The sequence below is a fragment of the Rhodnius prolixus genome, unplaced genomic scaffold (assembly GCF_049639745.1).
Source record: "Rhodnius prolixus isolate KJV_2025 unplaced genomic scaffold, Rpr scaffold_12, whole genome shotgun sequence".
Lineage (NCBI taxonomy): Eukaryota > Metazoa > Arthropoda > Insecta > Hemiptera > Reduviidae > Rhodnius > Rhodnius prolixus.
This window is the reverse complement of record NW_027411635.1, coordinates 8,158,369-8,172,010: the sequence shown is the minus strand read 5'-3', so window position 1 is coordinate 8,172,010 and position 13,642 is coordinate 8,158,369. Positions and strand designations below refer to the sequence as shown.

Genomic DNA, 13,642 nt, shown 5'->3' with positions numbered 1-13,642 from the left:
TCCCCTTTTTTCTTTAACTTCTACTTCCAAAACTAGCCGACCTAATGTGTATGATCAAGCTCTGGCATAGAATGGAATGTTAGAAAGAGAAACTAAGGAATTTCTGGTAAAACTAGCAATGATTTTCCATTTTTCCCCTTTTTTCTTTAACTTCTACTTCCAAAACTAGCCGACCTAATGTGTATGATCAAGCTCTGGCATAGAATGGAATGTTAGAAAGAGAAACTAAGGAATTTCTGGTAAAACTAGCAATGATTTTCCATTTTTCCCCTTTTTTCTTTAACTTCTACTTCCAAAACTAGCCGACCTAATGTGTATGATCAAGCTCTGGCATAGAATGGAATGTTAGAAAGAGAAACTAAGGAATTTCTGGTAAAACTAGCAATGATTTTCCATTTTTCCCCTTTTTTCTTGAACTTCTACTTCCAAAACTAGCCGACCTAATGTGTATGATCAAGCTCTGGCATAGAATGGAATGTTAGAAAGAGAAACTAAGGAATTTCTGGTAAAACTAGCAATGATTTTCCATTTTTCCCCTTTTTTCTTTAACTTCTACTTCCAAAACTAGCCGACCTAATGTGTATGATCAAGCTCTGGCATAGAATGGAATGTTAGAAAGAGAAACTAAGGAATTTCTGGTAAAACTAGCAATGATTTTCCATTTTTCCCCTTTTTTCTTGAACTTCTACTTCCAAAACTAGCCGACCTAATGTGTATGATCTAGCTCTGGCATAGAATGGAATGTTAGAAAGAGAAACTAAGGAATTTCTGGTAAAACTAGCAATGATTTTCCATTTTTCCCCTTTTTTCTTGAACTTCTACTTCCAAAACTAGCCGACCTAATGTGTATGATCAAGCTCTGTCATAGAATGGAATGTTAGAAAGAGAAACTAAGGAATTTCTGGTAAAACTAGCAATGATTTTCCATTTTTCCCCTTTTTTCTTTAACTTCTACTTCCAAAACTAGCCGACCTAATGTGTATGATCTAGCTCTGGCATAGAATGGAATGTTAGAAAGAGAAACTAAGGAATTTCTGGTAAAACTAGCAATGATTTTCCATTTTTCCCCTTTTTTCTTGAACTTCTACTTCCAAAACTAGCCGACCTAATGTGTATGATCAAGCTCTGGCATAGAATGGAATGTTAGAAAGAGAAACTAAGGAATTTCTGGTAAAACTAGCAATGATTTTCCATTTTTCCCCTTTTTTCTTGAACTTCTACTTCCAAAACTAGCCGACCTAATGTGTATGATCAAGCTCTGGCATAGAATGGAATGTTAGAAAGAGAAACTAAGGAATTTCTGGTAAAACTAGCAATGATTTTCCATTTTTCCCCTTTTTTCTTTAACTTCTACTTCCAAAACTAGCCGACCTAATGTGTATGATCAAGCTCTGGCATAGAATGGAATGTTAGAAAGAGAAACTAAGGAATTTCTGGTAAAACTAGCAATGATTTTCCATTTTTCCCCTTTTTTCTTTAACTTCTACTTCCAAAACTAGCCGACCTAATGTGTATGATCTAGCTCTGGCATAGAATGGAATGTTAGAAAGAGAAACTAAGGAATTTCTGGTAAAACTAGCAATGATTTTCCATTTTTCCCCTTTTTTCTTTAACTTCTACTTCCAAAACTAGCCGACCTAATGTGTATGATCAAGCTCTGGCATAGAATGGAATGTTAGAAAGAGAAACTAAGGAATTTCTGGTAAAACTAGCAATGATTTTCCATTTTTCCCCTTTTTTCTTTAACTTCTACTTCCAAAACTAGCCGACCTAATGTGTATGATCTAGCTCTGGCATAGAATGGAATGTTAGAAAGAGAAACTAAGGAATTTCTGGTAAAACTAGCAATGATTTTCCATTTTTCCCCTTTTTTCTTTAACTTCTACTTCCAAAACTAGCCGACCTAATGTGTATGATCTAGCTCTGGCATAGAATGGAATGTTAGAAAGAGAAACTAAGGAATTTCTGGTAAAACTAGCCATGATTTTCCATTTTTCCCCTTTTTTCTTTAACTTCTACTTCCAAAACTAGCCGACCTAATGTGTATGATCTAGCTCTGGCATAGAATGGAATGTTAGAAAGAGAAACTAAGGAATTTCTGGTAAAACTAGCAATGATTTTCCATTTTTCCCCTTTTTTCTTTAACTTCTACTTCCAAAACTAGCCGACCTAATGTGTATGATCAAGCTCTGGCATAGAATGGAATGTTAGAAAGAGAAACTAAGGAATTTCTGGTAAAACTAGCAATGATTTTCCATTTTTCCCCTTTTTTCTTTAACTTCTACTTCCAAAACTAGCCGACCTAATGTGTATGATCAAGCTCTGGCATAGAATGGAATGTTAGAAAGAGAAACTAAGGAATTTCTGGTAAAACTAGCAATGATTTTCCATTTTACCCCTTTTTTCTTGAACTTCTACTTCTAAAACTAGCCGACCTAATGTGTATGATCTAGCTCTGGCATAGAATGGAATGTTAGAAAGAGAAACTAAGGAATTTCTGGTAAAACTAGCAATGATTTTCCATTTTTCCCCTTTTTTCTTGAACTTCTACTTCCAAAACTAGCCGACCTAATGTGTATGATCAAGCTCTGGCATAGAATGGAATGTTAGAAAGAGAAACTAAGGAATTTCTGGTAAAACTAGCAATGATTTTCCATTTTTCCCCTTTTTTCTTTAACTTCTACTTCCAAAACTAGCCGACCTAATGTGTATGATCTAGCTCTGGCATAGAATGGAATGTTAGAAAGAGAAACTAAGGAATTTCTGGTAAAACTAGCAATGATTTTCCATTTTTCCCCTTTTTTCTTGAACTTCTACTTCCAAAACTAGCCGACCTAATGTGTATGATCAAGCTCTGGCATAGAATGGAATGTTAGAAAGAGAAACTAAGGAATTTCTGGTAAAACTAGCAATGATTTTCCATTTTTCCCCTTTTTTCTTGAACTTCTACTTCCAAAACTAGCCGACCTAATGTGTATGATCAAGCTCTGGCATAGAATGGAATGTTAGAAAGAGAAACTAAGGAATTTCTGGTAAAACTAGCAATGATTTTCCATTTTTCCCCTTTTTTCTTTAACTTCTACTTCCAAAACTAGCCGACCTAATGTGTATGATCTAGCTCTGGCATAGAATGGAATGTTAGAAAGAGAAACTAAGGAATTTCTGGTAAAACTAGCAATGATTTTCCATTTTTCCCCTTTTTTCTTGAACTTCTACTTCCAAAACTAGCCGACCTAATGTGTATGATCTAGCTCTGGCATAGAATGGAATGTTAGAAAGAGAAACTAAGGAATTTCTGGTAAAACTAGCAATGATTTTCCATTTTTCCCCTTTTTTCTTTAACTTCTACTTCCAAAACTAGCCGACCTAATGTGTATGATCAAGCTCTGGCATAGAATGGAATGTTAGAAAGAGAAACTAAGGAATTTCTGGTAAAACTAGCAATGATTTTCCATTTTTCCCCTTTTTTCATATAAAACAAAAACAAAAAAAAATGAAAACACCGTAACTAAAATTGCAGTAAATTTAGCTCACTATAACTTAGTTATTTACTGCTTTGCTAATGCAATCTAAACTAAGATAAGCGCTGATATGACAACTACTTCATTAATGCTCCCTACTTAAATTTAATAAGGTACAATTTTACTTCTTTGCAATTATTATTAAATGAGTTATGGCAAGGTAGTTTTTTGTTTTGTTCTAATGATTTGTGTGTCATCTTCGCTTCTATTAAGTTGCATAACTCCAGTGGTAACAAAAAAAAGTAAAATTTCACACACTCTTTTTTCTTAATAAAAGTGTTTTTGGAAAAATATTACATGGTGTTATTTAATTTTTTTTTTAATTAACAATTGTTTGTTATTAATAAATAATATATTATTGTTCGTTATAAACAAATTAACAAATAACGCCATTTTTGTTTAGAGTGACAGGTCTATTCTTATGAGGAAGTTCGTATGTGGGAAAAATGCAGTAATAACAGCAGGATCTTCCCACAAGCTGGGCATTTCATAATATAGTATGTATTCAATACATCAAGTTCAAAGGAATTTTGTGTGGATGCACTTAAATTAAGTATGTCTCAAATAATTTCAATGGAAGACTAAACAATTTTGTCTTACTTTAATCGTCAGTGTTTAAGTCTTGGGTTCGCTTTAAATTTGAGGCATGGTGACGCAATAACACTCGCAAAAGAAAACGAGAAGAGATTTTCTTCTTTTTCGTAAACCATTGTCGAAATTTAGTTGTGAATCTGCTGTGATTGCTTTAAGAATTATGGTGTTCTGAGTAATGAATACTAGTAGCTTAGAAAATCTGAAAGTCTGCTGGGACTGGTTGATGGTAGACATTACAGGTTTTACTTGATTGAGGATAACATCACTCCTTGTTATTGCGAGTTTGTAGTAAAAACGTGGAAACTCTCATGGCCAGAGGCTCCTCTCAAGCGACTTTAGGATCTGCTAGTGAAATTTGGCTGGCGTGTTTGTTCTGAGCTTTGGTCAACCATTGATTAAAGACTGTTTGGCTCACCACACCTCGTTTATATTATATTCTATTCCTCTACAGACTTTAATGTATTCTTCAAACTTTAAATGTTTATCAAATATTAGTTTCTTTTAATGGAGGTCCCGTCTTTGGGTTCGCTTAACTTATATTCTTCTATGGGAGTGAACCAATTCACTGTGCTATCCGAATCCTTTCTAGACCCATCTTGCTACTCAAGAGAATATAAGAACAATAGAACATAAGCCGAGTTGAGATCAAAAATTCAGACCCAGACTTAAGCCATCTAAAATTTATAGCATTCCGAAACTTGAAGAGAAACTACTTCGACCAAATCTGTTTCGACTAAACTTGCTTCGACCAAAGTTTCTGAACATAATTTCATCATACCTCAAACAAATCTGTCCTAGACGATTGGTCATTTCCTCCTCTATCTCCCAAACCCTTTAAAAGGAGTTTGGTATGATGATTTTTTCTTTTTAGAGCTGCCTTTTCCGTTTGAAAAACCAAAATGCTCAATAAGGAATCCAATTAGTAGTGTGAGACCGAACCGTGACTAGCCATCTCTGTCTAGATCGATAATCAGCATTTCATGTTGCCTACAATCCACTGTAAAAAAAAAAGTAAAGTAAAGTAATGCCTATTTTTCAGGCGGGCTTTACCTCCAACTACCAATTAGGTATCGTGGACGGTGGCGACTTGCAAACATACTTTACTGTAAATTTATTTTATTAACTATTAAATAAAATCCAAGGCCTAAAGACTGGGAATCGAACCCAGTACCACAATACATATTAGCTTTACAGGTCTCGCCTCTAACCGCTCGGCTACTGTGGCGCCTTCTACAATCCACTTAGTTCATCCATAAAGAAGAATGCTGTGTGAAGCTATCCATTCCTGGAAATTAGTCAATTTATTTAAAAATTTATTTAAATTGATGGCCGCAATACTGAATATTTTCAATCTGTTAAGCAATAAGGGATTGTTATTGACAGTCTGATAGCGAGAGTTGAAAATGTTTATGACATATCTGTTTCGATTACTTTTAACTGCGCAGGATTCTATCTTCTTGTGGAGCTCTGCAGACTTAAAACTCCTTTTATATTGGTTCAAGGATCCGCTTAAGTTTTTCCTGCTTGGTGTTGATCTACTCAGGCGACGCTAAATCTGAATTTGCAAAAAAAGAAAAGCTATTATATTCGTTTTCAAGGCGCCACAGTTGCCGAGCGGTTAGTGGCGAAGCCCACAAAGCTAAGATGTATTGTGGTTGTGGTTCTGGATTAGATTCCCGTGCCTATGCCTTGGATTTTTATTAAATGGTTAATATGAAAAATTTATAAAAGTAAACTACGTTTGCGGATTTGGTAGTTGGATGTAAAGCTGGCCTGAAAAAGTAGTCATTACTTTACTTTATAATTGTTTACAAAAACCACGGACATCAATCTTGTCAGCCTTTCTTTCAGTAGAATTTAATAGCGACGGTGTCTGAACTTATTTGCAGTTGACTGTCTCTGCCATGTGTTGTTGGCTCGTCTTACGCTAGTAGGGAGCAAAAATCATAAATCATGACGAGAAACATATGAGTATGGTTTATTTATTATTTAACCTCCCCTCCGGAAAAAATAAACTTCTAATACGATCTACAATTATTATCAAAACAATACTTTGCACATTAATTTCTAGAATTGTTTGAATATTCGGTGAGGAAATTGAATTGTCAATTGTTCTATTTAAAGGAAGTATTAGAAAGTTTTATTTCTACATATTTCTTATCGATTTAGTAATTATTATATTTTCCCTTTAACTTGTATAATCGTATTTTACAAATGATATAACTGTTTACAGGAAAAACTTTTTCTAGTTTTCTGGAACATTCCAACATCTCGTTTCAATTGTAGTAAATTCGAGGTGAAAATACAAGAATTTAGTGCCATCAGCGCAGCGTGACTGCCTGAACAGGTGTAAGAATTTTTTCAAAGCTGAGTTCCATATTCGTTCATCCGAAACACAACAAACTGTACCATAAACCTCATACTAGTTCATTCACCAAGAAACATGGCCTTCTCAAAATAGACCTTTCATCTTATTATTATGGAAGCACAAGTGAGATTCATTATCAGTGATTTCTCACTTAAAAGTAATTTAAGGAGTAGTTAAATTATAATCTACTAAGTGTATCAATGCTAGTTCTATTCATAGGTCATTCAGCATTAAGTTTTGGAGGAAAAAAGTTGCAATTTTTAATTTTTAGGTGCGTAAAATTGTATATAACTTTTCATTAAACAAGATTATTCAAATTAAAAAAAAAAAATCAAATATATTAAACATAAAATAAAATTAAAACATGAAACCTTTGATAGTTCGTCTTGGCAAGTTCTTGCAGGATAGGTTGTTGTTAGTATAGTTTTGATTGAAATGGCTGTAGAATCTGTAGATTTGACTGAACTCCATAGCTCTGGTCCTTATGTCCAGGTTTAAGAATAGTATTGTGTATTGAATTCTATAGGTAATTTAGAGCGTCGTTCTAAGATGAGCTGTAAAGAAGTTTCTCACGTTTTTTCGGTGCTTGTCTACTGTGTGGTTATCAACTGCACAAGATCTGTGCAAGGAAGAGGATTGTTGTTGGTAGACAGGACTCTCGCCGAAGAGTAAACGTAGCATCCCCTGGTATTTATGGTGGGTTCAACTTCATTCCATTAACGGCAGCTCTAGAAAAGGGGTAGAGTGGATAGGTTTTTCTCTAAAGGAACATTTGAGTGTATTGTACGGTTTTGAGTTCTGAGAACGTTTGAATTTATTGCTAAAAGTTTCTAGTTTTTGGAAAATTCTATCACTAAATCACAGCTTTACTACCCAATAAATTTATTTGAGATTTTTTCAAAGGGAACTCTGATGATTTTTATTTTATTATTCACATTAGTCTTACAAATTTTATTAGAGAAATTACCTCAAGTGCATTCGTTCAAAAGGGACATTAGAAAAAGGATGTGGGTATTTATTCATTCTAAATTACCATTTCAGTATAATATACGAATATATGTGATTTATTTTATAAGAAGGGAGTAAAATATCTTGATAGAATTCAGAGTTTTGTAGAAACTTCTAAAAGTACCGGCAACAGTACCTGAAGTACCCTTTATTTAAAATAATTTTTTTTTCCTATTTCGTTTTTTCTAATGCCATTTTTACTTGTGTCACTATTTTACCCAGAATCTTGTGATAAGATAAAGTTAAGGTTCTCTGATATTTTTCTTTTAAGGAAGTTTGTGGCTTCCCAAATTTTTTTTTTAAAAAAAAGACGTAATGAGATATTGTGATTTACTGAAAGAAATTAATGCAATTCTAAAGCTAAGAAATGCGCATATTATGCCATAATGCAATCATAATGAACTTTTTACTTTCAAAAACTTTTAATATAACATCCATATAAAACCTGGAAAGGATATTCAGCCCTCCACTTTTCATTTTCTTCTACATTATTATGTGTAGTGGGGCTAAGTTTAGTTTAATACCATCTTTTGTTTGAACGGTACACAATTACAGTGAAGTTTCTGTAGATGGTAGGAGGTGGAGATTCCCCAAGAACGAGTCTTGTCAGTTAGTGCAGATTCCGTTATACAGTTCAGTTGTAGTTCAGCTACAACCGTGTAAAGCTACGTGCTTAAATAATTTCTGTTGTGTTCAGCTTTAAATAAAACTAAGACGGTAAGTAGTTTTATATATGTTGTTATAAATTATTAAAAACATTAGTTTAAATATTGCATGGTTTTCTTTTGTAAGTTTGTTTTTTGTGAAACATTTTTTTGAAAATCTAACTTATTTCTTCAGAAAATCTAACATAAATGGGTTCTCACCTATAGTAAGATTACTCAGGTAACATAATAATAACTGCAACTAGAAACTCGAAAAAGTGCCAATTTGCAGTTCATTAATTTTGTGCGAATTTGAAATTCTAAATAGCTTTTTAAATATTGCACTTTTTTTTAACATAAAAAATTATTATTATAATTATTAAAATGAATAAACTTGATAATCAAAATCTTTAAAAAAATGTTTTCAATAAAAATAATAAGCGGTGAGAATTTGCCCAAATTTTACAGGCAGTAGATCTGGTTTACTACATTTTTCTCGAAAAATAATCAATATAATATAAATAAATAAATAAATACAGTTATAAACGAGGATATGCCCTTTATTTTAAAGAAAATTTGGGAATTTTAACTTTTTTTGACAAAAGAGGAAAAAAAAATTCAAAGTTGGGGTGTTTTTCAGCGGCACGCTTGTTCGCGCTGTTTTTGACGATCAACCCTTATACAACTACCGGACAGTTTTAATACTCACTGTCACGAGTTTAGGTCACAAGATTGTAGTTGCCCTTAATCTTAATTAGGTAGTAAGTTTGTACATTGGTTTAAAGGTATACATAATAAGGTGGTATCTAAGACGATCTTTCAAATAAGAATGACAGGCATTTAATTAAATGAGAAATTAGCGCGCCAAAAATGTCAAAGAAAAAAAAATAAATATATCGTCGCAATTATTTGTTTTGAGAAAAAGAATCGCATAAAATTAATTATGATTATATTATCCTTAGTTATGTCTGGCGTACGTTCTTGTGGAGGTTGGCCATCGACTCCAGCCTATTATAATAAATTAACATTTCAACATTTATCACGATCATTTAGTAAAAATAAGGAAGTTCATTACCACCAACCTAACATGGCTCTAGATTACATTTAATCGCACAAACATATTGGAGGTATGACTTTTTGAATTGGTAAAAAATTTGTATTAAACTATAACCCTCACAGTTGCCTCTTGGTGGATACGTTTTTAATTAGAATTTGATGATCAATATTGTTAGTACTGCAATTGTTTATAAGCAATAATGATTGAATTGAAAACATACCTTTAGTTTGAACCAAATATGGTTTAAAAATTACTGTAATTTAAATTCTTTTAGTTTTTCAAAATCCGCAAAATTTCAACCATATTCTTACTAATATTTTGCAGTTTGTAATGCTAACAATAGCACTAAAACGTAAAGCCTATTCAAGCTCCTACCGGGAAACTGCCCTAAAAAGAATAAAAATCTATGTTTAGATGCCATGCTATGTCCATGCGATTACAAGAAGAACAAGAATTTCTGAAAATGCCAAGTTTGCCCATTTTTAGTAACATTTTTCTCGAAATCTATTAGTTCTGTGATGTTACAAAAAAAAAATAAAAAAAAATGCCCTTATAAAAAAGGATTTTCTCTATATTATATTTTAAAACAAATTTTGGTAGAAAAAGATAAAAATTTGGATGTTTTTCAAAATTACGCTTTTTCGTGCTGTTTTTTTGGCCATCAATCAATCATATTCTCTCATTGCAGACAGTACTGTTCATCACTGGACAATGAGCTATAAGAAGCTCCTAGGAAGAGAAAAAATCTAAGGGGCCAGCAGCCGGGATTCGAACCCGGGATCTCCACGTGAGAATCCAATACGCTAACCGCATAGCTAATCCCTTCCCTGTATTTCTAATAATTTAATTTGTTTTTAAATATCTTTATAAGAACAGTTAGTGCACCAAGTTTAAAAATAATTTTAAAAAACTAAAAATATCAAATAATCAAATACAGTTTTTCATTTTGAGTTACTATAAATACATAAAACAGACAGACTAATATACATCCAGAATATAGATTAAAAAATAAAATTAAAATAAATAACTTTTTCCCGGTCTCAGATGACCTTAAAACGATTATTTCCGATAAAAACTGAAAACTGATAATTACCACGATTGCAGTGACTAGTTGCGGCGCTACGATAGCCGAGCGGTTAAGAGACTGGACTATTAAATCTTGTATTGTGGTGGTATTGGGTTCGATTCTCGGCCCCTAGGTCTTCGATTTTTATTTAATATTATAAATATAAGTACTTATATAAAAATACGCATGTTCACGATACCCTAATTGGACGTAAAGCCTACCTGAAAAAATTGGCATTAGTTTACGATAACTAATAATAATACTTATTATTAATTATTATTCTAACTAGTAATAATAATACTTATAATAATATTCCAATAACTTTTTACATATTACCATTTTGTACATTAGGAAGAATTAAAACAGTAGGAAGAAAGGAAGACTGAATGAATTCAGTTATTATCATCTATAATAACAGTCTGTATACCTAGTAATAGTTAACGTTACAAATAATATAGTGGGGGAACCATATATTTTTGTTTACTAAGTTCTTGTAATGTATCTCTCTAATACTTGGTAAAACACGAAGCGTAACGGCATTGACCTGACCCCTCAGTAGTCAGTAGCTTGGTAAAAATCAATTTTCTTAGAAAAATACATATAATGTACATTTCAAGCTAAAGTGATAGGCCCTAATTGTTTTGAGAAAATTAGGTCAATTGACCCTTGCGAATGGTAGTTTTTGATGCATACCTTATTGTCGACTTCTATACCTTGTCAATGGAACTTTTAAATGTAATATTCTTAATTTGTTATTTTTATTATTATGAAGTTACACTTTCTGTTATAATATTGTCAAAAATGTTATTATTTCTATGAAACAAGCAAAATTTTACTTTAAAATTTTCAATTAATTACAAATTCCCCTAACCTTTAAAAGTTTTTTTTAAAAAAAGATGTATAACCAGTAATTTTTTTCTGTTGATGATACAATAATTAATTCTTTATTTTATTTTACTTATCCATCTTAGTTTTTTTTTCTTGAAACGGTTGGATTAAAAATTATTCAAGACCAAACTGTTTCCTTTAAAACTACCTCTTGTGAAAGGAGACTTCAAAAATCATGCAGAAATATTTTTGATTTTTCAATTTGTGCCGTTGAATACAATATTTTCAGGTCTATTGAATAGGGAGAAAGTGTATTTGTTTTTTGTTTTTTTTTACATTTGATAATTGGTTAAAATGCTAAAGACATGGTTAGCTGGCTATTTCTAGACTATGGGAAAGGTGTAATGGAGGTGTAGGATAGTGGTTTGTGGAACTTACACCTAAAACAGGCCGCCAAAACGTCAAAAACGCATTTATATCAACTTTTAAAACTAATCATTTGACCAGTGACGTATTCTAATTTTTCACCTAAAGCATTCAAAGTTATATATTTCAGGATTTTTGTCAGCAAAGATCAACTTTTTTATTTTTTATAAATGGAACATACACTGCCTCTTACGTTAAAGTGTTCTGCGCACGAACTGGGCTGTGTCTGAGGTTCTAATCTACATACTAACTTACAAGTCGAATCTTGCAATATATCTTAAAAAAAAACTTACAGTTTAAAAAGTTAAATATAAGGGTTGATTAAATGACAAAAGGTACACAAATCAGTAAGCACCCAACATTTCATTCATAAATCAGCTCCTAATTTCAGTCATTTAGAAACGCTCGAAAAATCTTATGTTTTTTTTATTCAAATTTTGCAACAATTAATATCATTTAGGTAATTTTACTGCGTTTGAATTTTCATTAAAATTGTTTAGAATTTATTAGATATCACAAGACCCTTTTGTTGGCCATTTTCATTCATAATACAATTTTATTGTTAAAATAAAGATAATATTTATATTAAAATATTCATAAATAGTAATAAATACGTTCTTTATTTTATTACAATCCAAATTATTCATCTATATATCTTTATTTTGCTCTTCATTCTGAATAATCATCACACAAAGTATATTAAATCATTATTTTTATTTAAGGCGCGTTTGACGCCATTGGCGCCCGTAGTTTTTGTTTTCAGTGCACTGCCGACCTCCAAACCGTTGTTATAGGCAACATTGGTCCATTACCAGACAGTGAGCTGTAAGAAACTCCTAGTAAAGAGAACATCTAAGGGCTAGCAGCTGGATTCGAACCCGGGACCTCCGCTATAGAATCCAGTATTAGCTAATCCCTTCCTTGCTCACATTTAAAAAAAAATCCATCCCGTTTTAGGCATTCGTTTGCTGTAGAGTGTCGTGGTTACTTTATCTGGGTATGCTGTAATTTTTCTGTCTCATGGTCATAAAATACGAGGGTCGTTTGAAAAGTCCGTGCAAAGTCAGAGAGATAGCACTACTGGCGCGTATCGAGGTTATGTTTAGTTAGTAACATCTCTTGGAAGAACACACACCAAGTTTCAGCCAGATCGGTCTATTTCTTTGTGTTTGGCATTCGTTTGAATCGAGGAAGTCGAGTGATTTTCAAAAAATGGACGAAAAAGAATTTCGTGTGTTGAGTAAACACTACTTTATGAAAGGCAAAACGCCTCAGGAGACTAAAGAGAAGCTTGATAAACATTATGGTGACTCTGCACCTTCGATTAGAACAGTTTATAACAGTTTAGACGTACTGTGTGGTTTTTACCCCATTCTTTTTAGAATTTTTCCAGAAATATTAAAGGTTGGTTGATGTGTCATTGATAAAATCCATGATATGGTGATGGATGACAGAAGAGTGAAGGGGCGTGAGATTGCTAGTGCTGTGGGCATCTCGAATAAACGGGTACATAATATTTTGCATCAACATTTGGACATGACAAAGCTATCCGCAAGATGAGTGCCGCGATTGCTCACGTTTGACCAAAAACGAAATCGTGTGAAGTGTTGCAAGGACGGTTTGCAGCTGTTCCAGAAGAATCCGCAGGACTTTAAGCGTCGTTTCGTCACTGTGGATGAAACATGGATACATCGCTACACTCCTGAGACCAAAGAACAATCTAAACAATGGGTTACCAAGGGGGAATCTGCGCCAAAAAAGGCGAAGACCGTTCCTTCGGCCGGAAAGATTATGGCGACTGTCTTTTGGGATTCGCAAGGAATAATCCTCATCGACTATCTGGAAAAGGGTAAAACTATTACAGGTGCATATTATTCATCGTTATTGGACCGTTTGAAAACCGAGCTGCAAGAAAAACGCCCACGATTGGCCCACAAAAAAGTCCTTTTCCATCACGACAACGCACCAGCTCACACCTCAGCAGTTGTGGTCGCAAAATTAATGGAAATAGGGTTCCAACTCGTTTCACATCCCCCCTATTCTCCAGACTTGGCTCCCTAGGACTACTATTTGTTCCCTAATATGAAGAAATGGCTGGCGGGAAAAAGATTTTATTCAAACGAGGAGGTG

At 33.1% G+C, this 13,642-nt stretch overlaps 1 protein-coding gene across 3 annotated transcripts in view; it reads left to right on the top strand.

Annotated features, from left to right (window-relative positions):
- The window catches only part of Gld (Glucose dehydrogenase), a 41,917-nt gene that overhangs the window by 2,229 nt on the left and 26,046 nt on the right, over positions 1–13,642 (top strand). Inside the window, exon 1 of one of the 3 annotated variants that reach the window (XM_074142812.1) lies at positions 3,912–4,018. The exons of 1 other annotated variant lie outside the window; for it this stretch is intronic. The gene's annotated coding sequence lies outside the window, so the exon portion shown is untranslated. Of the gene's footprint in view, positions 1–3,911; positions 4,019–8,024; positions 8,209–13,642 lie in introns of those variants that run through there. One more of the 3 variants, XM_074142810.1, reaches the window with a different exon arrangement.